The 23,304-nt window shown below is 43.1% G+C and overlaps 1 protein-coding gene and 1 long non-coding RNA gene across 2 annotated transcripts in view; one reads left to right on the top strand and one right to left on the bottom strand.

Moving 5' to 3' along the window:
- COPRS (coordinator of PRMT5 and differentiation stimulator) overlaps positions 1 to 23,304 on the top strand; it is a 119,470-nt gene that overhangs the window by 75,933 nt on the left and 20,233 nt on the right. The window lies entirely within an intron of this gene.
- On the bottom strand, positions 1,164 to 21,567 carry LOC115497663 (uncharacterized). The gene is made up of 2 exons (XR_012058606.1): positions 6,329 to 21,567; positions 1,164 to 5,913 (listed from the first exon to the last, which is right to left on the bottom strand). It is a non-coding gene; the product is annotated as an uncharacterized lncRNA (long non-coding RNA).

Below are 23,304 nucleotides of genomic sequence, written 5' to 3'. Positions count from 1 at the left end.
ATAGCCTGTTCCTCTGTGTGCTCTGGTGGCTGCTCACATGAGGCAGGTTTATGTGTGCACCCCTGGCAGGGGGTGCAGAGAGAGAGCTTTGACAGGATTAGCACATGGTTTTAGCAGCCCTCAGGAAATATGAGCAAAGGCTGGTTGGGATTTTGCCCTCCCTGTGCAGAGGGTCTCCTGCACTGAGAGGCTTTGGGAAGGTGTAGGGGAAGGGTGGTAGTGGGGTTCACTGCTGGTGATGCTGCTGCCCTGGAAGCCCTTGGATTTGTGTGTTTGTGTCACACACTGCTGCCAGATGCCCCCACTCGTCTCCTGTTCTTGTGTGCACTTTTACCACATGCTCTGAGCACTGCCTTTTCCTCCAGAAAAGAAGAAAGATTGCTTTTCCAAAACTTTAGCAAGAACCCTTCCACAGTCTGGTTTGCTCTTTTTCTCTCTTTTCCCTCTCCTGCCCTCTCCTTTTCTCTCTTTTTCTCTGTTTTTCACTCTTTCCCCTCTATTTTTCTCCTTTATTTTTTTTCCTCTTCTTTCCTTTCCTTTCTTTCTTTCTTCAGGATGTCCTGGTCATGGGAAAGAACTGCAGCATGTCCTCCAGTCCCCATAAGTAGGCAGTGATGCTGGTAGGTGAGCAGGGGTCATTGAGGAGTTTCAGAGCCATCTCTCTGAAATGAAGACATATTCATAGGGCTGGATCTGAAGGTTGTGCTGAATCTGTGTTGTAGAATATTGACTGAGTTGATCATTAATGTATTGACAAGGGCAGGTTTGATCTGCAAGTTAATACATATTCACTGTACAGCTTGTAAATACTGCTTCAGGAGATGCTACAGAAGAACTTCCATATTATTAGATATTAATTTTGAGTTTACAAGGATATAATTGCAGGAGCTGTGGATGCTGAAGACTTTTACAGGGGGAGGCAAAGGGCTCAGTAGTTAACTGCTGCTTTTCATGGGATAGGAGGGAAAGAGGATAGTGAGCACTGGGAAGTATCTTAATTGGGGTTAAACCCAAAGTATGTAGCTTAGGACAGGGAAGAGGATGTAGAAAATGTATTTTAAGATATTCCCTCTTTTCCTCACCATTTGCCCTCACATCAGCCAACTCCAGAAAGTTTGGTTTAGGTGGGGTAAGGGCTTCAGTTTTTGGAAATGGTCTCATAATTTGGTTCTGTGCCTTTATTATGATAGATTTAAGAAACCACTCCAAGTTCCACATAGACACTTGTGATGAAATAGTCTGTCATGTTGCATGATCTACTCAAAAATGCACTTTCATCCTAAGATCATAATTGTACAGATTTCCAAGCAAAAGGGTAGAAAAAATAGACTCTAACTCTGTCATACATTTTTAAAGACAGGACCAAGCAATTCCCTTTTAAATGTAACAAAAAAATTATTTCTCTAATACAAAGGCACCACGAGATGGGAGAAAGCTTTTGACTGCAGAAGAGCCCATTGAATGTGGAATGCAGGAGAAGGGGGAGGTGGGTTGGCAGGCAGTGGTCCAGCAGCTGGTAGGAAAGGTGCATAAAAGCAGAGAAACAACAGAAGATAAATGGAAATTTTCTGAAGTATCTGGTAATGGTTTCTTCTTCAAATCACACAACCCACAGAACAGCTTTAAATAGTTATCGTCCTATTTGCCAAAATTACATTCAAATAGGATTTTGAAGACATGGAGGCATATAGGTTAGTTGATGGCTTTTAAACCAGAAAGCTGAGAACGTGAAGAATGCTTGTGCAGCAGATTCATAGACTAGGTATGTCTAGAGAATGGTTTTGAGGCCAAGAAATTACAAATCTATTTATAAATTGTGCTGGAATCAGTTGAGTATGCATAGACCTCCTAAGGGAGGAAGACACTTGAGTTTTCTTCCCGTTGCCTAAAGTATGGAGCATATTCTGCAAATTGTTATTTTGGGGTTGTTTGTCAATGGGTGAGCATTAAATTCTGTTCCCAGCTTGGCAGCAAAGGTGCTTTTGTCAGAGTTGCTGTACCTCTTCTTGGCTTTGTGCCTTTTGCCACACCTTATGTGGGGATTTTGGTTGTAAGTTCATCAGGACAGGGATTACCTTTTCCTGATGGAATTATTTGCAGCATGGAGTTTACCCTGCAGTGACGTTAACCCCTCACTGTGTGTACAGAATTGACAGAGGGGTGGCTCATACATGACAATGCCACATTGCCCCTATGGAGGACAGCCACCCCTACAAAGGTACCCTTCAAACCCACAGCTTTTCTGTATGAGTGAGGACATGACTCAGGTTATTCCTGAGTTAACTCAGTGCTGGAAACCAGTCCCAAGGAACTGTGCAACCCCCAGCACATTGCATCTCCTATCTGAGGCCACTGGACATGTTTGAAATAAAAGTAGTGTTAATTTGAAGCTGTCCTCAGTCTTCATGTCCCCTAAAGAGTGATGCTCATTACCAAACAAACAGTTCAACTCCCTCAGTCTCCTATAGCAGGATGTAAAGAACAGACCCATGTTTTTTGAACTGAGCTGAAATTGTGTTGGTATGTTCTGATACATGTTTTGTGGTAGCAGCAGGGTAAATTCCTCTGATTGTGCCATTCAGTAGACACAGCTTTGTTTATTTTTTAAGCTGGCATAGAAATGCAGGATAAGCTGAGCTGACCACAAGTCATTAAATGTTATGACTTGATTTGAATGCTGAACAATATTGTTAAAGCATAAAGGGATACTCTGGAATAAATTAACAGGTTGTATAATATCTGTGTTTGCCAGAAATGCAACAGCAGCCACCCATCTCTCTTCAACTACTTTCTCAGCTAAAGGTGAAATATTTCTGCTCCAACTTAAGGCATCCAGGAGTCAAACATTTATGTTTGAGCTGGCCACAGCTGCAGCTCCCTTTGCAGCTGACAAGGGGAAATGGGAACTTCTACAAGGTTGTTCAGCTTATCCTCAGGCAGATGTCTTTGATGGATCAGAAGATGCTCTCAGAAGGTGCCTTTTTGTCTCCACTGAAGGAGTTCCTGTGACCACCATCTCCTCCCAGGTATGGGCAATTACAGCTTCACTGAATTCACTGCTGCTGCTGGTGCACAGTTCTGCATTGTTGTGACAGGAGCAGGATGGGGCTGGTCACCATCTTCTTGCACCGCTGGGATATTTGAGAGGAAAAGTATATTAGATGCTTAGGGCTTCTGGTTGCTATTGGTGGATGGCAGGGTTCATGCTACAGACAATGGATCTGATTCATCCATCATTTATTTTGTAAATTTTCCTTCTGTGAGGAATTCTGTTCTTTAGGAGAATTCCTGTTGTGCACTGGTGGAAGGGACACAGCTGTGTTATCATGAGGGCACATTTGTGCATCTTTCTTCTCTAAGAGGCTTCAGCAGATCTGAGGAAAAATAGTTGTTGTCCTTGTTCCCAAGAGTGGTTGTGGGGTCTGGCTCCTCAATGATGTGCAAAATCTCTGGGGCTGCCAGAGCTGGCTCTGGGGCTGAGCTCAGCCCAGGGTACAAATCCAGGTGAAAAGTGGAGCCAGCAGCCCTGGGAGGTAGCCCTGACTGCTCTGTGTCATAGCTGCTCTTCAAAATAGCCAATGACCCTGCACTGGAAAACAAAGCTTTCTTCTGGAGCTGGACTTGGTCCATGCACATGTCCAGTTCTTTGAGCTGGCTTAGAGAAGGATTTTGCACTTGTGTTCCGGAGGAATTGCCTCACATTTATATTTCAACTATTTCTAGGAAGGCGGCAGACAAACTGCATTGAAACTGAAACTTTTTTTTTGTCTGGATCCAGTCTGCTACAAATTTACATTCATATGTGTAATTCCAGAAACTTTGATTGGAAGGCTGAAGCTCACTGGAGTAGGAACTTCCAGGATTCGACCCTAAAAATATATGTTGTTTTACCAAATAATACATATTATTGCTTAAAATAGCATAGTTCTAAAGCAGTGGCTGGCATCCAAGGCTTGACATCCATATTTCTGTTGCCAGGACATTTTCCCACTAAAAGTGAATTAAAAACATAAAAATCAATGTCTATTTAGACTGCTCATTATTATTGCTTGGTTAAGTATAAACAATTTGTCAACACATAACAGACACTTGGGGAAGACATTTCCTTGCAATAATACAAATCTGAAATTCTCCTGGCTGCTTCCTAACCTGGCACTCATAGCCTTGGATCCAGCTGCACAGCTCAGAAGGTTTGAAACTAGCCTCTGAGCTGGGCTTTGGGTAAAGTTTCTCAGCAGTATATAATTATTCCCATTATACCTGTTGTCAATGATTCATTGACCGCTGAGACATACATACAAGCTATTTTTCTCTTTATGACTTTTTGGGGGGATGATTCACTGGTTATAAGTGTACATTATCATATGACTAAAGAAGGAAAAAAGAGACAAATGGAGTAAAGTGCCACTGAGATTTTCCATATTAAAACAAAAAAAAGAGTTTGGTCAATAAAATAGTGATGTTTCTCCTACATAAAGCCAGCAAACATCTTTAAAGCTTCAGAACAGCCAGAATCCTACAGCTTTCCTTTGGTTTTACACTTCTGCAATGCAATACACCAAAATCAGCAGAGTAAAACAAAGTAAACACAGCTGGGAAAGACAGGGGTGTATCAGCTTTTTTTCTGAATGGCTTAGCCATTCTCTGCTCAGGAATTGGTCCTTCCTTGTTCCACATTAACCCAAATCACTGATGCCAGAAGAGAGCTCTTTCCTAGCAGTGCCATAGGGAGAACAGGATGGGTCGTTTAGCATAGCTGTGGTGTCAGGGATGCTCACAGCACATCTGTTCTGCTGGATAGGGCTACAGGAGAGGGGAGAAATCCTGGTCATTGACTCCAGTTGAATGACATCACTCTTGGGAAATGGTGGGGCAGCTCTTGAAAATAAATTTGTTTCATATCAGTGGCTGGTGAAAACCCAAAGCAGTTACAGGACTACCTTGACATCAGTAGCTTGGAGTGCATTTTGTAACCCACAGATCGACATGAAGGTGAGTAGCAAGGACCTTTGAAGGTGCTGACTGAGAGACAGAAAAAATCCCTCTTCCCCTGTGAAAATTGGTCAGCAGAATGAGATGGTCTGTTGAGCAACAGGGAAAATAGATTTATGTGTCACTGTTAGCTTCTGCAAACAAGCCAAAGTGTTCTGGCACCAGGCGCATGATATTTATTCACAAAAACGTGGAATTAATTGCTATCAGCCAGATTTTTTTAATGGGAACACATTTTGGTTTTTGGTTACAATAGTCCTGAGCCTTACTCATTGTCAGGAGTGGGACTGCCCTGCTGTGTGAAGGCCTGACAGGAAACAGTGGAGGGTCCAGGGAGGGAATTCCATGGAAATGTCCAGCCCACAGCAGCCTTTGAATGAGGGGAGTTCACTTACATCTTTGTGGAAGTCACATTTATGACCTAATACAAAGATCTATTTACATTAGCTTGTTACCAAGAAAATAACCTCCCAAATACTTTACTTATTTCACTGGCTGTTACATTTAGTGGATTTTCTTCTTCTCTGGCCTTTCTTTTAAAAGCAAAGGAAGTGCATTCTCACCTCTCCTCCTCTCTGTCTGTATCTATCTTCGTGGCTGACCTGACACATCTTGAAATTGAATCATGGGTTTCCTTTGTCTTAGATTCAGATTTTTCTAGGTGGATCTCCCAGGCTCTTGCCAAACACTGTCCTCCAGCCATCTGAGGCTTTGTATCTTCTTCTCTTACCACACTGTGACCCAAATTGCAGCTTGCACTAGGGCATTCCTCTCTCATCAGAGCCACCAAAACATCCTCCTCTTATGCCTCTGCTTGTGCTTGACTTTCCCCTTTGCTTGGACCACAGCTCTGCTCTGGGCTGCCTTGGGATGGAACAGCACTCCTTCAGCATAGCAATTGCAGGTACCATTTCCTTCAGCCTGTGGGGGAAGAGTCAGGAAAGAGAAGAGGGGCATGAGAAGGAGTGAATGCTGATGGAATTTGGGAAGGGAGGCTGAGCTGAGGCAGTAGAGAGTTCTCAGTTACTCAATTTGACAGGCACTTCCTCTGGGTTAGCAGAAAATATTTCTGCTCTCACCTGAACTGGAATTTGGGTTTTTCTCAGTGTTTGTTCACGCTGTTATACACCACCAGTCTGAATTGCAGTTATCCCTACATATCCACTATCCACTGTCCCCATGGAAATCAGCTGAGATGCTGAGCTGGGCTCAGTGGCATATCCACATGTGCTGCCTGGTGCAGGTCTGCCAGTGTTATCTGTGGTCTGTACTCAGCAGCAACACTAAACTCTTCTGTATTTCATATTCTTACTGTCCATTTGAGGATATAATTTACCTGTTTTTTACTCTTCTGAGTTTGGCTGTATCTGGGCTATCTGCTCTCTCCATTTGCTTGGTTAGTGGGGATTGACTCTGTTCAGGATCTTCAGACACACACAGAAGAAATAGATTTTTATCTACAGAGACAGAGATCACAGATATATGAACTATGTCAGGGGTGAGCAGGTCATTCTGATGCAATTTCATGGAAACAGGCAATTACATTTATAGGCGCAGTTGAGTAAGGTAATTTGGAGCACAGCTGGCCAGTAGTGGGGATTTTCTCCCCTCTAGTCATTGCCATGGACCCATGGGCTGGAGGAAAGCCCAGGTTGAAAGGGTCATTCACAGGCCAATAAAGGATTATCTGTTGATTGGGAACACTAGTCTCAACAGTTTCAAAAACATGCTTTTCTTCATCTTCTTGAAACACAAGATTACACTTAGTCATCACTTATATGGTTGGACTCTTATGATCTCACAATTGCAAACCTTTTCCTTTCTTCCTCCTCCCCGCCACCTTTTTTTTTTTTTTTTTTTTCTGTTTCTGTAGAACCATTTATTAAACATATGTTTTATTCCTGCCTGGGGATGATATCCCAACGCCTAAAGTGTTCTCAGAGTACAGCTGGGAGATCTTGGTCAATGTAGCAGGAAAGAAGTCAGGCCTGTTCCCTTGCATTAAATAGGTGGGTCAGATTTCCAGCTGCTGTGAATTATCATGGCCATAGATCTGTTCAGATAGTGGTTGCAGCTTCTCTGGGAGACTGAAGGAGTAAAGCTTTGCTAACAGTGGTGCTGAGGGAAGTATTCAGTCCTTGTGAGGATGTGCCCACGTTGCCAGAGCAGTCTCTGGGTTGGATCACCTGGAAAGGATGGTGCTGCAGTGCCTTGTCCATTCAAGTAAGTGCTGTATGAAAGTTTATGGCAAATCTGGATTTGTTTGGCCATATTTTCCAAACCTTTTTCACCATCTCCAAGGGTTTTGACTCTTGCCTGCAGTACCAGTAAGCTTTCTTGGTGCTGCAGCAAATTACTGAGTCGAGTAAAGCTGTCCTACATACCTAAACGATGCTTTTGTTTCTGGAGAATTTCCATTAGTTTATCTCAGTGATCCACTTTTCTACATCCCTTTCCAGGCAGAAACTCTGTCAGCTTCTCTTCTTCCCTGGTGAGATCCTGCTACACAAGTCACTGCTATGCCCTCTCACCCCAAACTCATTATTTAAACCCATCTTCATTAGACAATATTATTATTGCATTTACTGTTGCATCTGGAAGGCTTAATACTCAGATGCATAAAACAGAGTAAACCAATTTGTTCTGCCCCAATGATCTTGGTTGCTAGAGACCTCTTCAGCGACTTCCAGCTCCATTTACTCAGCAATTAAACCAAATCCTTGTCATTTAATAGCTCTGTGTAAATACTTGCTTGGAATAAGTTTTGCTATCTGATGTTATACTATGATGTACAATTTTAATTGATACAGCTAAAATGTATCCAAACTTTGAATGATTTTCTTCTGACACGTGCTGTACTAGGATATTCAAATTGCTGTTGTATAATGATGACTAATTCCTTAACTAAAATCCATCAGTAAAATCTCAGCTTTTTATCTTACTCTTTGAAGTATAAAAACACCATTATTTTATCTCCATAATACTGTTTATGTTTTACCTCAGCTCAGTCCTACTGCACAATTATTTACCAACATCTGTAGTATAATTTTTTCTTGTATATTTATTGAGTCTTAAGTGTTCCAATTGATTGTCACCTTATGGCTTAGCTGGTGCCTATGTCCTCAGCACAAAACTAGTGTAACCTTGAGGAAGGTTTTCTTGATTTTTGGTGGGGAATGTCTGTCATTTAGGATTTCACTGCTCTCAAGCTGCATGAACAAGTAACTAATTTCTGTTTGGTGCTGTGCTCTCATGAAGAAATTGTAATCTGAAGGGATGTATTTTGGGTAAGAGTAGAGGCCAACAGGCAGCTGCTCTTGGAATTGCTCAAGAGGCACGTGAAAATGCAGGTGAAGGCACTTCTCTGAGCACTGTGCATTGCTTTGTTCCTGGTGTTGCTCCTCCAATCCCAGGTATGTGTGTGTGGCTGTGCCCTTGCCTTGGCCTACATGTGAGAGGTTGGACATTCCTGGAGGGCGGAAAGTCTGCACCCTCATTGCCCTGTACAGGACTGTGCCACTTCCCTTGTTCACCAGAGTCATGGGTCTGATTTTGGCTAGAGCAATCCCTGTGCCACTTCCCTTGTTCACCAGAGTCATGGGTCTGATTTTGGCTAGAGCAATCCCTGTGCAGGGGTTATTCCTGTGGTGAACTGGTGGGCAGACCTTGATTTTGCCCTCCTTCAGCCCTTGATCAGGGAAGAATATGAAGGGAAGAAGGTGTCCAGCAAGCTGGATTCTCTGCTTTAAGCTTGTTCTTTGGCTGGAGTAAGCCTTATATTTGGGTTTGGCTTTTCATGAGACAGACTGTCTTTATATTAGCTTTTTTAATTCATAATTTGGTATATGGGAGTGCAGCTTCACCTCTCTGTTGTAGAAACCTCTTCTTCTTGTCTCTCTGGCCTGTCCTGTGCTCTGTGATGTCCAAGATGCTCATTAAAGAGGTACATTAGGAAAGCCAAACTGCACCTCTGAAAGTGTATATTCAATCAGTCTTTTTGCACTTTGCACCACAACAGGTGGTTAAGACTTCTTTCTCTCATTTCAATGGGATTAATTATAGCGTGAGAAGATATATTTTATGGCAGTGAAGATCAGAATCTTTGCTTTTAAACTCCCCAGTTTCAAAGTCTGCAGGGAGAGCTCCATGAGGACAGACAGCGCCTAATCCAGCTTTCCTGTGTGCATCAATTAAAACTTCTAAACTGGGGTCTGAAACTTTGAGTGTTACTCAGTAAACAGAGCCAGTGCTGAATGAAAGCCTTAGGCTAGAGCAGGCCCAGCTCCACAAGGCTGCACCCAGGAAAGTCCTTTACTCCTGGAAAGAACAGCTCACTTCACTGAACCATGGCTTGTACCCTGTCAGAAAGTGGAAAGGTAATAGAAATGGGGTACACTTAATAAGTTATTCATAACATTCACTGTATAATATATCAAAAATAATTAAAACATTGTAGCTGATTCACCAAATCAGGTCATGCCTGAATGGTGTCTCCAGTGTCACCACAGGCTGCCAGACAGGGTGATACAGGCTGTGTAATTGGTTTTGGAGTGAAACAGTAGGGTCCAGAGCAGGGAAGATGAGGTTAATAGGGATGGGGTAACAGTATCCAAGAGTAACTTAGGAAATAAAACAGAGAAATTGATAAAGCAAACTTCAGCAGCATTTGGCAATGGTTAGAGTGCCTGCAGAAACTATCACAAGGTCTGGTTGCTGTGATGTATGTGAGCAGGATATTGTTCAATGCTGTCTTGCTTCCCATGTCCCTCAATCCCTAAATTTTTTAATGCCTCTATTCTTCATCTGCAAAGTGAAGATCCAGTATCACCTTTAGGAGGATGTAGATTATCTTAAATTATGAATGTCTGTAAAGCTCTTTGAAATCTTTGCATGGCTCTTGTTTCAGCAGTACAAGGTATTATCTATAATATCATTGCTCTGCTTGTTCAGGAAGAGTACAATGGTTTTTATTTGCAACAGTGGTCCCAGCTGAACTCTGCAGTTGGATGCTGAGGGATAGGTGTTCCATTAAAACTGCATGTGGAGAGATCAACTGCCTCTAAATATGAGAGTTGCAGGAGTAATGAGAAAGAAGGCTGCAGGACAGAGATAGATAAGTGCTAGCTGCAGCTTTTGTTTTATTCTTCCATCTTTTTTTGTTGAAATTAATCTGGCCAACTAGAAATAAAAATGTATGCCTGTATCTATTGGAGAAGCATAGCTGGAATGTAAGATTTATTGGCACCAGTATGCAGGAGCAATTTCAGAAAGACCTCTGGAAATAAATTCATGTGTTGGGGTTTACCTTACTCTGAACTCTTCCTCTACAAGAACTAATGAGCAGAACTGTGCCAATTGATCATTGACTTTTGCCCTTCTATGCCACCTTTAGTAAATATTCTTCAGCCCTCTTTAGGGTTGGCACTTGATACCAAAGCAACTATGGGGTGGGAGTTTCAATATTCTGTTTATAGATGGACTAGGGACATGTACTGGTTAATTCCAAGCTTTGCAAAGTCAATGAGAGCTTCAGAAAGATCCAGGTGTGAGTGGTGACACTGCTCTACTGGCATGGCTGTGGCTGGGTTTTCCTGTGCTGTGCTCACACCAATTCTGTGAATGCCCTCAGGCTGTTAAGACAGGATGGTGGAGTCAAAATTATTCAAGATGAGAGGAGGAGTGGCAGGAATTTGCTGGTTTTCAGGAGCCACTGCACACATATTGCACTGTAAACTCCATTCCAAAGTGGAATTGAACATTCTGATGTTATGAAAATGTGATCTGTAGTGATGTACCATGATGTAACAGAGTTGTGAATGAGGGTGGTTTTTCTATCTGGCAAAAAGCTGGGAAACAATGTCCAAAGTTTCTTGCTCCTCAAAGACCTGAGTTGCAGCCAGCAGGGCCCAGTTCTGTGTGTGAAGAACCTTGGAGGCCAGACACCTTCTTCCCTTAAACCTCCAGGATGCCCAGGAAGTCACAACTTATAGGTCATTCTGAATGGATCATTAGATGAACCATGTTTGTGTCTGAGATAGACAGCTTGGCACTGGTTTCTAATAGATGCACAGCTGAGGTTTAATGCAGCTTCAAGAGATCAATGTGTAATGATGCTTTTCCACTTTGCTCCGTTTCTTCTGCCTCTCCTGTTCCCCTGCCTCTTTTAGCTCTGGTTAACTATGATGGAGAAAATTCACTCACGAAGCCTCTTTTTCTTTCTTGCAGTAGTGTGATTGGTTGCCCAAGGAAGGGCAACTCAGTCTGGTTTTCAAAGCATTTTTGCAGGATTGAACTGACTTAAAGCTTAATAGAATACGTACAGTGTTACACTGAATGCAGCTCTCGTGCTGTGCACTGAAGATTTACAATTATTTTAATTTAACCCAAATGAAAATGCTATGAGCCAAGTTATTTTGCAGACATCTCTTTTGGATGGTTATTTGATTCCTTACACTTCATATGGAAGATTTAACTTGAGGTTTGGCTGCTCTATTCATGTGTCCAAATGTATTTTGGGGGTTTGGTTTTTCAAAGCAAACCTCCTCAGCTTTTGCAGGTGCAGTTTTTTGTCCTTGCAACTAACTTTGCCTTCAAAGGGATGTTGGGAGGGGGTAAAGTGGGACTCACTGCAGCACAAGGAGTGGCACAACATGGTGGGAACCCAGAACTGGTGAGCAGTGGGGGGAGTCTAAAACTTTCATGCAGGTCTCTTCAGGGTTGAGAAGAATCAGGCCAGCTGTGTTTTCTGGATGAAGGCTGCAGTATCAGGCACTGCAGACACTTCTTGTGCTTTACTCTGGCATGAGCAATGTGCTGGCATGGGCCTGACCTGTGTGGTGGAAACCCACGTCTTCAAGGCCTCAGGGACCCTGGGGCTGGTAATGAGAAATGCTGCCCTGGTATCACAGTACCTGGGCAAGAAAGGCTGTTAAAGCACCTTTTTATTCATGGAGAGAAATACTTGCTGCTTGGTGTCCTCCTCCCCTGAGTGCTTCTGTGAAGACTGACCCAAATGACCCCTGGAAAGCAAATCCTGAGGCTGTTCAGTGCAGGTGACACGAAGAAAGAGCGTTGTGTCCTTGGTAGCTCAGGACTGGCATTCTGTGCCTGTATGAGGTGGTCCTAAAGTTAGTTCAGGTGCTATAAGACACTGCAGAGGAAGAAATTCCCAGCAGAGAGTTTCTGTGTATTTGATTTGTATTTGGTGTTTGTTGGACCTCATGTGGAATGTCTGGGGGATTGTTTTAGCTGCCACTTCTGCAGAAAGGAAAAATTTCTGGTAGACAAATGGGAGACACTTGTCCTGTCTTCATTCTGATGTTAATTGGGAGTTTGGAGCGAGTCCCTACGATTCAGCCAGGCACATACTTGCATGGATGTGCCTGCTTTTCTGTCTCAGTCACACAAATGCTCAGGATTAGCACTGGAGAGTAAAAAATCTAAAGAAGAGATGATCCCAGGACTTGAAGCTGGACTGGCCAGGGTTTGGATCCTACCAGCCTGAGGGGGAGCCTGACCTTGGCCCAACAAGCTGTGGCTGGCCTGGTATGGGTCAAAGCTGTAGGACTCAAAGTTAGAGCAAGGAGAGAGGAGAGAGCCTGGAACAGACAGGGAAACTCTTATGTTTCTTAGGTAATTTCCAGAACTGTTATTGCTTCCAACTGCTCCTGCCTTGCCCCTCTCCATCACAGGTCTTCTGAGGCCTGGGGATGCTGACAACCTGATCCACATCACCCCTACTCCTTCCAGACTTGACAGAGGGGTTTGGTGGTTCCAAGGGAACAGAAAATCAGGAGCATTTTGTGACCATTGGCTCCCACATTGACCCTTTTCAAATGCCTCACCTTAATAGAGGAGACCCTTGGTCAACTGCAACAGTGTTTGAATTGTCTTTAACAGGCTCATCTGCCAAAGCCCCTCCTGGAAATGGTGTCTCTTCATATTTTAGATTCCAACATCATTTTTTGGAAATTAATAACCACATAGAGATGGTCTAATTGCACAGAGCCTTTTTGAGCTAGAGTCAACATTTCCTTTAGCTCTTATTAAGCCTATCATAAAGGTATGTTTATAAAGAGGTCGTATTATTAGCATGATGTGTTTGGCTTCATGTCTGAAGGAAGTGCTCCAAAGATACTAACACACTGAATTGAAGGAAAGAATGAAGATGATTACATGAAGCCCAAGAATTTTAAGTCTGTTAAAAGTTTAGCTAGAAAACCTTGGTTGTTGAACCATCTGCTTTTAATCTTCCTATTGCTATGTAGTCTTCTGGGGACTTGGGCTTGGCAACAGATTTCCAAATCACTAAATTAATCTTGTCAGGTTCAGGAAGCACCAGAAAACCCTTGGGAGGCATATTCTGCACTCAGTTACACCTGTATGAAGTCACCACCCTCAGCTAACACAGTGACACTACGTTTTCTCTGTAGGATTGTGTGGTCAAATATCTAGACATGCTGATCTGCAAACTGAAATTTGGCTGGATTACTTATCTAAATTCTCTTATGGATAAATGACCCTGAAATATTCAAAACAATCTGCATCATCATCAAGCAGTTTCAAATATCCATGTGGATATTGAAAAAAAAATTGCTCAGCAGCATTGCAATAGTAAGTCTTTTTATAGCAAGACTTTTTTAGTTGAGCCATTGGTTTATGTGTGCATGAGATTTTCTCCCTGCAGCCCTGTTCTGTCAGCAAGGGCTGTCAATATGTGCATGGTCTCATCAAAACAGGCTTAGCAAATATGTTAAACACAGAGTCTCCCTATTAAGAAAAATAACCAAAAGTTAAACCTGCTCTAAGTTTCTTAGATTTGGATGGTGAGCAGAGCTGTAAACTGGCTTTAGACACCTGTCAGCTGAAGGAAATAACCATGTAGAAACTCTAATTTCTTAATGTGCATGTCCAACAGCATGACAAGTGCTCAGCAAATAATGTACTGGAGATGGCTGTTGCTGCCTCCAGGTTTTGCTGGCCTCTCACTGCAGCAGAAAGTGCCACCTCTGCATTCCTGGCTTCTCCTGCAAAGGCTGCAGCTTAGCAGATGACACCGAGCAGTGGGAAGAAGTGGTGGTGAAGGTCTGGGGAGCCCTTGTGCCCAAGCTGGGCTGGGGCAGCAGTGGGAGCTCCTGGCACAGGGGCTCTGCAGCTGCCCCTGCCCCTAAGGAGCCACCTGGCAGCTCCAGCAACAGCTGGGGGATTTTATTAGAAAGCTGCGTTTTCTGAAGCACCGCTCTGTGCCTGTGCTTTGATTTGCTTCAGAGAACCTCCTCAGAACATTTTCAGACTCCCTGTGTCTCATTAGGTGTAAAAGTCCTGCACATCTCCCTTATGATGGGAATGTTCTGCACATTTCCCTGCTGGAAATCTTCTGCACATCTCCCTCATGCTGGGAATCCCCTGATGCTTTCCGGAAAAGCTGTGCCTGTAAGATTGTATCGCTTTGGAGCTTTGCCCTGGAGTAGCTGTGGTGGAGCCTCAGCAGCACAAAGTGGGAAGCAGTATTCCCACATTGTTTTTCTCATTTAATTCTCAGGGAAAAGCCTCTGATTTTTCTAAAAATCCTGTCAGTCTCTCTTGTGAAATCTGACGTACAGCCTAAAAATAGCATTTCGGTGAGAACTGAGAGCATCGACAGTGAACTGACTGGAGGAACAGAAGTTGGCAAGTATACACTGCTCAACATTTCCAAAACTAATTTTCCACATCAAGTCTCCTCTTCCTTTTCCCTGTGCTATTTAAACAGAAATGTTAAAAGAAACTGTTAAGGAAACCCACATATGTAATTGTTAGGGGAGGAAGAAAGTTTTGTGGCTGAGAAACAGGAGAAGAGCCAGATGATCCTGTTACTTCTCCTGCCACAGACTTACGTGACCTTGGCAGGCCGATGTTTCCCAGAGCGTTGACTCATGTTGGCTTCTGGTTCCTTGGACACTCGGAGCAGGACAGCTCGGCCGGGTGCTTTCAGAAGTGTTGAGCAGTCAGCTTTCCACTAGGATGTTAAAAATGAGAAAATGCAGTTTTAAACCCTGCTCCTGAACTTACTTTCTGTTCCTCTGAAGTGGAGAAAGAGGCCTGCTCTGTGAGGGGAGTGGTGGTAGCTGGGAGGGCAGTGGGGCACTGACCATGGAGATGTGATCACTCAAACCAGCTGAGTGTCTGTCCTTGTTGTTCCACATTTCCTCATCTGCAGGATATTCAGTCCTGAAGAGTCAACAGTGAGTTCCTGTATTAAAAAAAAGCCCCGTGCCCCAAGGAGTTGGGGAATGATAAGGCTCCAGGACTGTACAGTCCCCCCATTATACTCCTGTTTCTCCACAGATTTGGATTTGTCAAGTGCAATTTGTGGTCTGGTGTTTGGGGCTAATTTTTATGTGAATAAATGGGTCTGGTGAGGGATAATCAGGGATCTCTTCTGGGTCAAATTGAGCAATGAAACCATCATTCCCTAGAAGGGAAAAGAAGAGGTTGTTTTTATCCTGCACCTTCCCAATATATGAGGGAAGGCTTTGAAGTACAAAAATAGTTGCTGTATTATACACATATTGTAGGATGTTTACCACTGGAGACTAATGCCTAAACAATGAATTTCCAAGCCACTCCAAATGTGATCCAACTTTATTCTAAACAGTCATGAAAAAAACCCTGATTATAACAAACGAAACTGCTATTTGTTTTCTTTTCACAGTTGGAGATTCTGTACACACAGAGAAGTTGCTTAAAGTCTGAAAGTGTTTATCCTGCCAAAAATAAATGTTCTAAAAATGATCACTTAGCATTTTCTGCATCTCTGCATATTTGTTTACCATGAAGAATCTGCTTACAGAGCTTATATTGTAATTTTTTTTACATTTCAACTTCAGTGAAGAGAAATTGAGCATGCTTCTTACCAACACCCATTTCCACTTAAAGTCATGAAACTGTGTTGTAACTATTTTTGTGTGGGCTGTGGTTACTCCAGAAAAGTTTATTTAGCAACCAAAGGTAATTCTAAGAGCCAGATTTTCAAAGCAGCCTTCTAAATACAGCATGATGTTTGAAATGGCTTCTGTTTCTGTGTGTGAGAGCTTGTAAACTTGCAGGTTTTCATGAATACAGATGGTTTTGTATCCAGTATTAGTAAATTTAGAAATAATAATATTAGCCCATTGAACAAAAGTCACATTACAAGAGCAGTGCATGTATCAGAACAGCCTTTTTCCAGGAAATGGCAGGAGGACATTGCTGGGGGACACTGCAAATTCTGGATGCTCTCAGCCCCACCTGTGGTTTCTCCTCCCCTACAAATGCTGGTTTGTTTGTGGGTTTGCATATATACAGAGAATCTTTACTGTTGTTTTTGAATGTCTTCAGAATTAATGAATTGAGCCTCCTGTGAAGTTTTATCACCACTTTACAGAGAGGGAGACTGGGAAAGAGAAGTAACTTTCCTGAAGTCTAATAAGATGTCTGGGGAGCTTTGGAAGATGTACAGCTCTTCATCCTTAGGAGGTGGCAGCTTTTTTTTACCCTGTGACCACCATGGCTGTGCCATCTTTGGAGGGTGCAGCAGTTTATTGACCCTATTGCTCTGGGCTTAATGGTGGTCTCCTGCGGAGGCTTCTGCAGTTGTTCCACTCGATATGTTAAAAGTTCCCTTTCAGACCTGTGGAAACTACTGAATGAATTGCTAATGTGCAGTGGGAGGGAAAAGCCTCCAGAAGCTTTGCAAGTGCAAGATCACAGAGCACTTGGAAATGCAGAAGCACGGTCTCCCCTTTGGCAAGGGGCTTGGAAACCTGGCTGTCTGCCTGAGGCATATTTGGTGTTGGGAATCCTTTCCCATCTAACTCAGCTGAGCAGGAAGAGTGGAGAGCAGGAGATTCCTCAGCAGGGGCAGAGGAGCACCCTGTGGGTGCTGCACCCTGGAAATGAGGGATGTGAGCAGGTCATGGTCTCTCAGTTTGGGCTGGTCTCATGCACACCTGCCAGGGCCAGCATCTGCTCTCCCATGAGGAGTTTGCACACTGGAGTGCTCCACTCAGTCAGTGGGAGATGATTTTGCCATTAAGTGTAATATTCTTGCCTAATCTTTGGAAAGAACCTCTGTGAGTCCTGTGTGGAGCAGATTGCAGACAGGTGAATCAGCTCTCACAGGGTTATTCATTACTGCAGCCAGTCCTCACTGTTGCCATGTGTGGGCTCTTACCCCTCTCTTTGGGCCAGGCTGCCCTGAATCTCAAGTACCATGGGGTCACACATGCGTTTAGGACTTGTTTTGGTCCTACTAGCATGAAGCTGATAAATCTGCCCATGAAGCTGAGGAGCATCACCCTGCCCATGTGTGAGTGGGGCTGTGCACCAAAGGGTGCCTGTGGCTGGGCAGCACAAACATCCCCCAGGCAGTGAGAGCTCATCACTGCTACTCTGGGGTTTTCTTAAAGTAATTTTTAAATAGTTGGATAATTTTCAATCTACTTTGCATAAAGCTCAAAGAACTCTTCTTTCTTCTCTATCCTGATTGCAGATGAATATAGAATGCATCCCTCAGCAGAGAGAGAGATGATGGGGCTGTTTCTTCTCTTGCCAGCTTGGCGCTAGGCAATGGGATTTCGGAAATCACCCAAACTGCTTCTGCCAAGGCCAGATTACGTGGAGAAGAACCTGTTTTCCCCTCTGCCCAGTCTGTACAGATGCTGCCATTCAGAGAGATGTGAATCAGGGTGATTTATGCTGCTGGCTTAGTGTCCTGTTCTTAGTTATTATATTTAGTTGTTGCTTAAAATTGTGTTTAAATGGGCATGAGCACCAGCACTGTTAGAATAAAAAAGCAGGTAGGAACACTTGAAAATCAGAGCTGTCCTGTTCTGCTTGTCTGTCTCGTGGTGGAATGAAGCCTCTTGAAACCTTTTTAGGTGAAGGCACTGTTGGTGTCAGTAACGAGCTGTGGGTGGATGAGGATGTCCCATGGTTTGTGGTGACAATACCCATAGTTACTGCTACCACTATGTGCCCATGTGTTGTGGACAGAGCGCTCAGCAGTGTTGGCTTTTGCCTTTCTGAATGCTCCAGGACATTCATTAATCTCTGAGGACACTGTTACTCCTGCTAGAAAGAGTTTTAATGACCTTTTGACTCTGAACTATTTGGAAAGGTCTTGGTGTCTTCCCAGCTGAGCAGGTTGATCTTTCTTGCTGTGATTCTCTAGCATGAAGACAAGGGTCTCCCTTTTCAAACAGAGCATATGCTGGGTATGCTGGTTGGTGGCAGATACATAATTTTATTTTTTAGCTTGTCTATCTTAGTATGTTTTTATTATTGAGCCAGTGTCATTCCACCCACTGTTCAATATAGAGGACATGATGATCAACCATAAAGGTGAGGAGAAGCTCTCTGTGTTTGCAGTGAATAGCAACCTAATAGCTGAACTCCTTACTGTGCCATTGTCAGATGTTCCTGTCTTCGTGGAAGGGTGTAGTGAGGTGAAGTGCTTTTGTTATCATGGCCCTGAGTGGAGCTCATCTAAATAGATGTCACTTGCCACTTAGCATGACTGACAGTCGCTATGTCATAGCTCACACAGACACCTGGAATTGGAACCTTCAGCATTTCTTCTGGCACAGTTGTTTCCCAGCCTTTCTCTAGCCACTGGTCCATGCATTACCTATGGCTTGGCTTGAGAGGTGACTCAATTCAGGATGTTCTCATCTGCTGTCACTGGAACTCATCTCCTGAGCATAGGTTTGAATCCAGTGGAAATGGCTTCACATGCAGCAGCCATTTCCCCTCCTGGAGCAGGGATGTTCATTGCAGTTTGGATTCCATTACAGTTCCATGACCTCAGGAGCCAGCTCTGCATTCACACTGTCAGGCTGGGAATAGTTGGCATTGAGCAAAAATTGCTATTGTGTCAAGGATTTGGCCTGGCTCCCTACATGATGAGAAATAGGCACAGAGCCCAGGCAGCATAATGCACTTGGTTTCTTGCTGATTTTTACCTGCCAGATCTGGAGCAGAATAAGCAGTTATAGCTGATGTCACTAGTTTTTAGGTTCTTATTTATTTTTACAGGCATCTGACTAGCTAGATTAGCGAGATCTAAGCTCATCCTATATAACTCAATGCAAATATGTCACATGACTGTTTCAATATTTCAGGTTCAGGGAGTAAAGTATACCCTGACCTGCTTGCTATATAAAATGCCTGTGGTCTAATTGAAGAGCTCATAACTTCTTTCTGTAACTAGTTGAGATTTTTCTGTTTCCCCTGCAAAACAGCTTTTCCCAGTTTTTTTTTCACCATTCAGCTAAAATGAACAACACAAACATATTAAAAACTTGCTTTTAATGCAGTCCTGGTACCACTAAGTACTAGGTTCAGTAATGAAGGCAGGCATGGGATCTGCTTCCCATTTTGTAATCAAAGAAGGATTTCCCAGTGCTGGAAATACTATAAATTGCCCACATATCAATAAATTCTTGACCTCACATGCATGCTGTGTGACACTTTGCCATTTCTTAGGGTAAGAAATATTCCATGCTTCAGCCACAGAAGTCAAATCCCACAGCAGTTGTTCCTTCCTCAAAACCCAGCTCTCTTCCCTTCGACTGCCGAAGCAGAGCTCAGCTGTGCCCTCCTCCAGCACAGCTCAATTGTGCTTGAACTCCAACAAGCAAAAAGTTATTTTGGCTTGGAAAGCTCTGTGTTCAAGGCAAGGCTGCTTGTGCAGGACTGTTTCCCTGCTGGCCCCCTCCCTGCCTTCCAAGGAAAACAGCCGTGCTGGGATTGTGAGCTCCTTGGGGCTGCAGTGGCACCGGGGTGGCAGAGCTGGATGACATGGAATCAGTCCCTTTGGTGCTCAGTTCTGCAGCCCTACAGCCCAGATCCTGAAAGCAGATCCTTGAAGAGAAAGCTCTGAGCTCATGCAGATCAGTTTGCAGGACTGAGCCTGGAGAACCACAGTAATTAATAACAACTTGGCAAGGCTGTCCTGGATTTCAATAGGAGTTTTGCACTAGAGCAGGATGAGAATACAGCATTAAAATAAGGCAGACAGTTCACAGCAGGCTGAGGACAGAGGCCAAAATCAACAGGATAAAACTCTCCTCTTACAAAAACTGCCCTAAACCTTTTTGTCCACACACAGGGCCTTAATTCAAGGCTTGTTGAAGTCAATGGGGAAAAAAACTCATTAATTTCAATGGGTTTAAATTAGCTTGAACCCCAGTTCTGGCCAGAGGACAAATATTTATAAGCTGGCCATGGATGAATTTAAGTTGGAAACTAGAGGCAGTCTCCAAGTACAGAGCAGAGGGGTTCTTGGAGCCACCTTCAGCAAAAGGGGAAGTGGCAGAAATGTCTTAATAATCATTAAGATGGAGCTTGACTGACCTAAAAAGGAGCTGTGTAATGTGGTGGGGATGTTATCGCAGTGCAGAGGTCTCTGGTCCCTTCCCACACCAGCCAGGCAGTGGGGTACTGGCCTGTCACATTCCTTCTTTTCCTGTAACTGCAGTTCACAAACCCTATTTTAGGCAACTTCTATTTTATACTTAGCTTCATTTCAAGGAGATGATCTATCTCCAAATCATTATTTGAGTTATTTAGCATCAAATGCTCCTGACAGGCTTCACACAAACACCACACTGTCTGGTGTCCCAGCTAACATGGCCTTCTTGTTATCATACTGACATGATTCCCAGTCATGCTACTTTTTCTGTTACAGAACTTGTGCTTGAAATATCTTTTTCTGAAACCCCTTGTGTTTTAGCTGAGCTCTCATTCCCTCCCCAGCGCGTGCTCCTATGAACTCCTGAAAGCCACAATGACAAGAACTTCTAATGCTTGAAGCTCGATGTTTGGTCTTTCTCAGATTTTGTGACTGTGCCTCATAAACAGCTTTGATGTGGGTTGGCATCTTCCCTGCTTTCCCAGATTGTCATCTTGTTCCTCAAAGTTTCTGCTTCTTTGCTGTGTTTTACTTTGCTTTGTAGTGCCATGAAGTTGGATGGGGATTCATGGGACCAGCAAACCCCCAGCCCTCATCCCTGAAAAGAAGGGTGCTCAGTTCTGGCATCTGAAGTGGGCAGAATTTACAGCCAGAGTAGTGTTTGTAAGCATCTAGAATACAGAAAATCCATTTCCTAGAGGTTAGTGTGGTTAGTAGGAACCACATCATTAGGTATTTTAAGGAGCTGTGTATTGTTGGATGTTATCATGAGGCTGTAACTCTGCTCTGCTCTGAGTTCCGTGTCACTGCCTGGCTCATGTACAAGGTTTAGTATTAGACCTTTAATTAACATGATGTTATATAAAATATATGTGATTTTAATAGCATGAAGTCCTCACTACTGAAATTAATCAGACTAAATAAAATTATATCTATTTTTTGCTATCAAAGTTTGCCCACTTAAATGGAAGAATGATACTTGCTGTAAATATGATGTAGTACTGAACATAGCTTTGATCCAATTTTGATTTCCCTTAAAATCTCTTACAAAACAGTACTGTCAGATATTTAACTCATTTTCATTGCAAAATTTAACTAGTACATTTCCAGTGTCTCTTTCCTTACAATAAAAAAACCAAAAACCCCCCAAATTTAAGACAATGATAGCTTTTTGCAGATAGATAGTAATATTTTTTGAAAAACATCAAATCACAACTAAAAAAATAACACTTCTCAGTGGATTTGAAGTAGAAAATTATTTCAAAGTTAAAGCAAAATTCTGTTTTTTCTTGCTTATTTATTCTGAGTGCAGAGTGGAGTATTGCCAACAGTTAATTAACTATTTTTAAACAAGATTGTTAAAATAAAGGTTCTGACAGAGAATTTAGCCAACTAGAAATGGTATTAGGTTTCAGAAGCTTTATTTTTATGCTAATGAAATGGTAAAAACCCCCTTGTCTCACCTAATTTAATAATCCTTTGTGTCAGATTGAGATCCACATTGTGATTGAATACAGAACAATTTAACCTGGAGGATTAAAGCCTGTAAAATTACTCAGGGTTTGCACCAAAGTAAGTCAGAGCAGAATTTGGCCCTTTTTTTATTCTTCCATAAGCAAAACAAAAATGTGAGTGCTCTGAAGAACCTTCATGATACAGATTTGTTTTTCTGAGCAACTGTGAAATGAACTGACTTAGAGCTTGTGCCAAATATGGCTAAACTCCTGCCAAGTCTGGTGTGCTGATTTGTGTGGCAACATTGGCAAGCAGAGTGAAGGTTTACGTTGCCTGGGAGGTTACACATGGATACAGGACTGGGAAGTGGTTCCAATTCCCTCCTGTTCTGCTCTCTGACCACAGCCAGGCTGAGGGAATGGTTGTCTTTTAATGAGCTTGTAGTGAAAGGCTTGGGCTGAGATTTAAAAGCCATTTTCAGGGCATACAGTGTGGCATGGCCTTTTATCAGCACCGCTGTGATTGTCAGGACTGCTGTGGTGGTGGGAATGAAGCTGTTTGTTTTCTGCACAAGCACAGGCACAGCTATTTCCTGCACATTCCAGGGATGGAGAAGTTGCCTTGCCAATTCGCTCTTGACATATTTACAGACAGAGAAGCCACCTTTGGACTAGTTTTTGCAAACATTGTGTTCCATTATGAAAATGTTCCCAAGACTGAGGGTGAGGAGTCTGGCTCAGAATATCTCCCAGCCCAGACAGTGTGGGCCAGTGTCTGATCTCAGCCGTGCTGAGGAACGTCTGAAGGGATTCCATTAACTTTTCGGCATGTGTTCTGGATGAGCAGTTGGAGCTGAGCTTAGAGCCTGATCCTCAGTCTTCAAGAGGTCCAAAGTGGACTAAATTGCTGAATTTCTATTTTCTCTGTTTTCTAAGCAGGAAATAGTCCCAAAGCACCCTTTTATGGGCCCTGCTTTTTCAGCTGTGAGAGTCTGGAAACTGTAAGGACATCCACTGGTATCCAAATTCCACAATTAAAATGCATTCCCCGAGTGAAGGGGAATTGCTGTGGTTGCCAACAAGGGCTGGTGATTCTGCATGTCAAAAACAGTATTGAAGAGCTCTCTGAAGGTAGCTCCAGCACCATCAGGGCCATGAACAATGAATAAAATGGATGTGCAGTTCTGATATCAGCCAATGTTTTAAGTCCATTCTTAAATCCTGGGACCTAAAGCTTATGTTCATAGTGCTTTACTAAACAGATCTGACTATCTGAGCTTAGGCTTGACTTAGGTGAAATTATGCTGTATGAAAAAGCAAACAAATGCAAATAGAGCAGTGAGTGATGTTTTCATGGGGTTCTGAAGGTGATGGGAAAATTCCCACTACCCTTCAGTGACCCTTAAATAAAGCAGCATTACTGCA

The sequence above is a fragment of the Taeniopygia guttata genome, chromosome 18 (assembly GCF_048771995.1).
Source record: "Taeniopygia guttata chromosome 18, bTaeGut7.mat, whole genome shotgun sequence".
In the NCBI taxonomy this organism is placed as follows: Eukaryota; Metazoa; Chordata; class Aves; order Passeriformes; family Estrildidae; genus Taeniopygia; species Taeniopygia guttata.
Note: the sequence above shows the minus strand (reverse complement) of the source record. Positions and strands in the feature narration are given on the sequence as shown.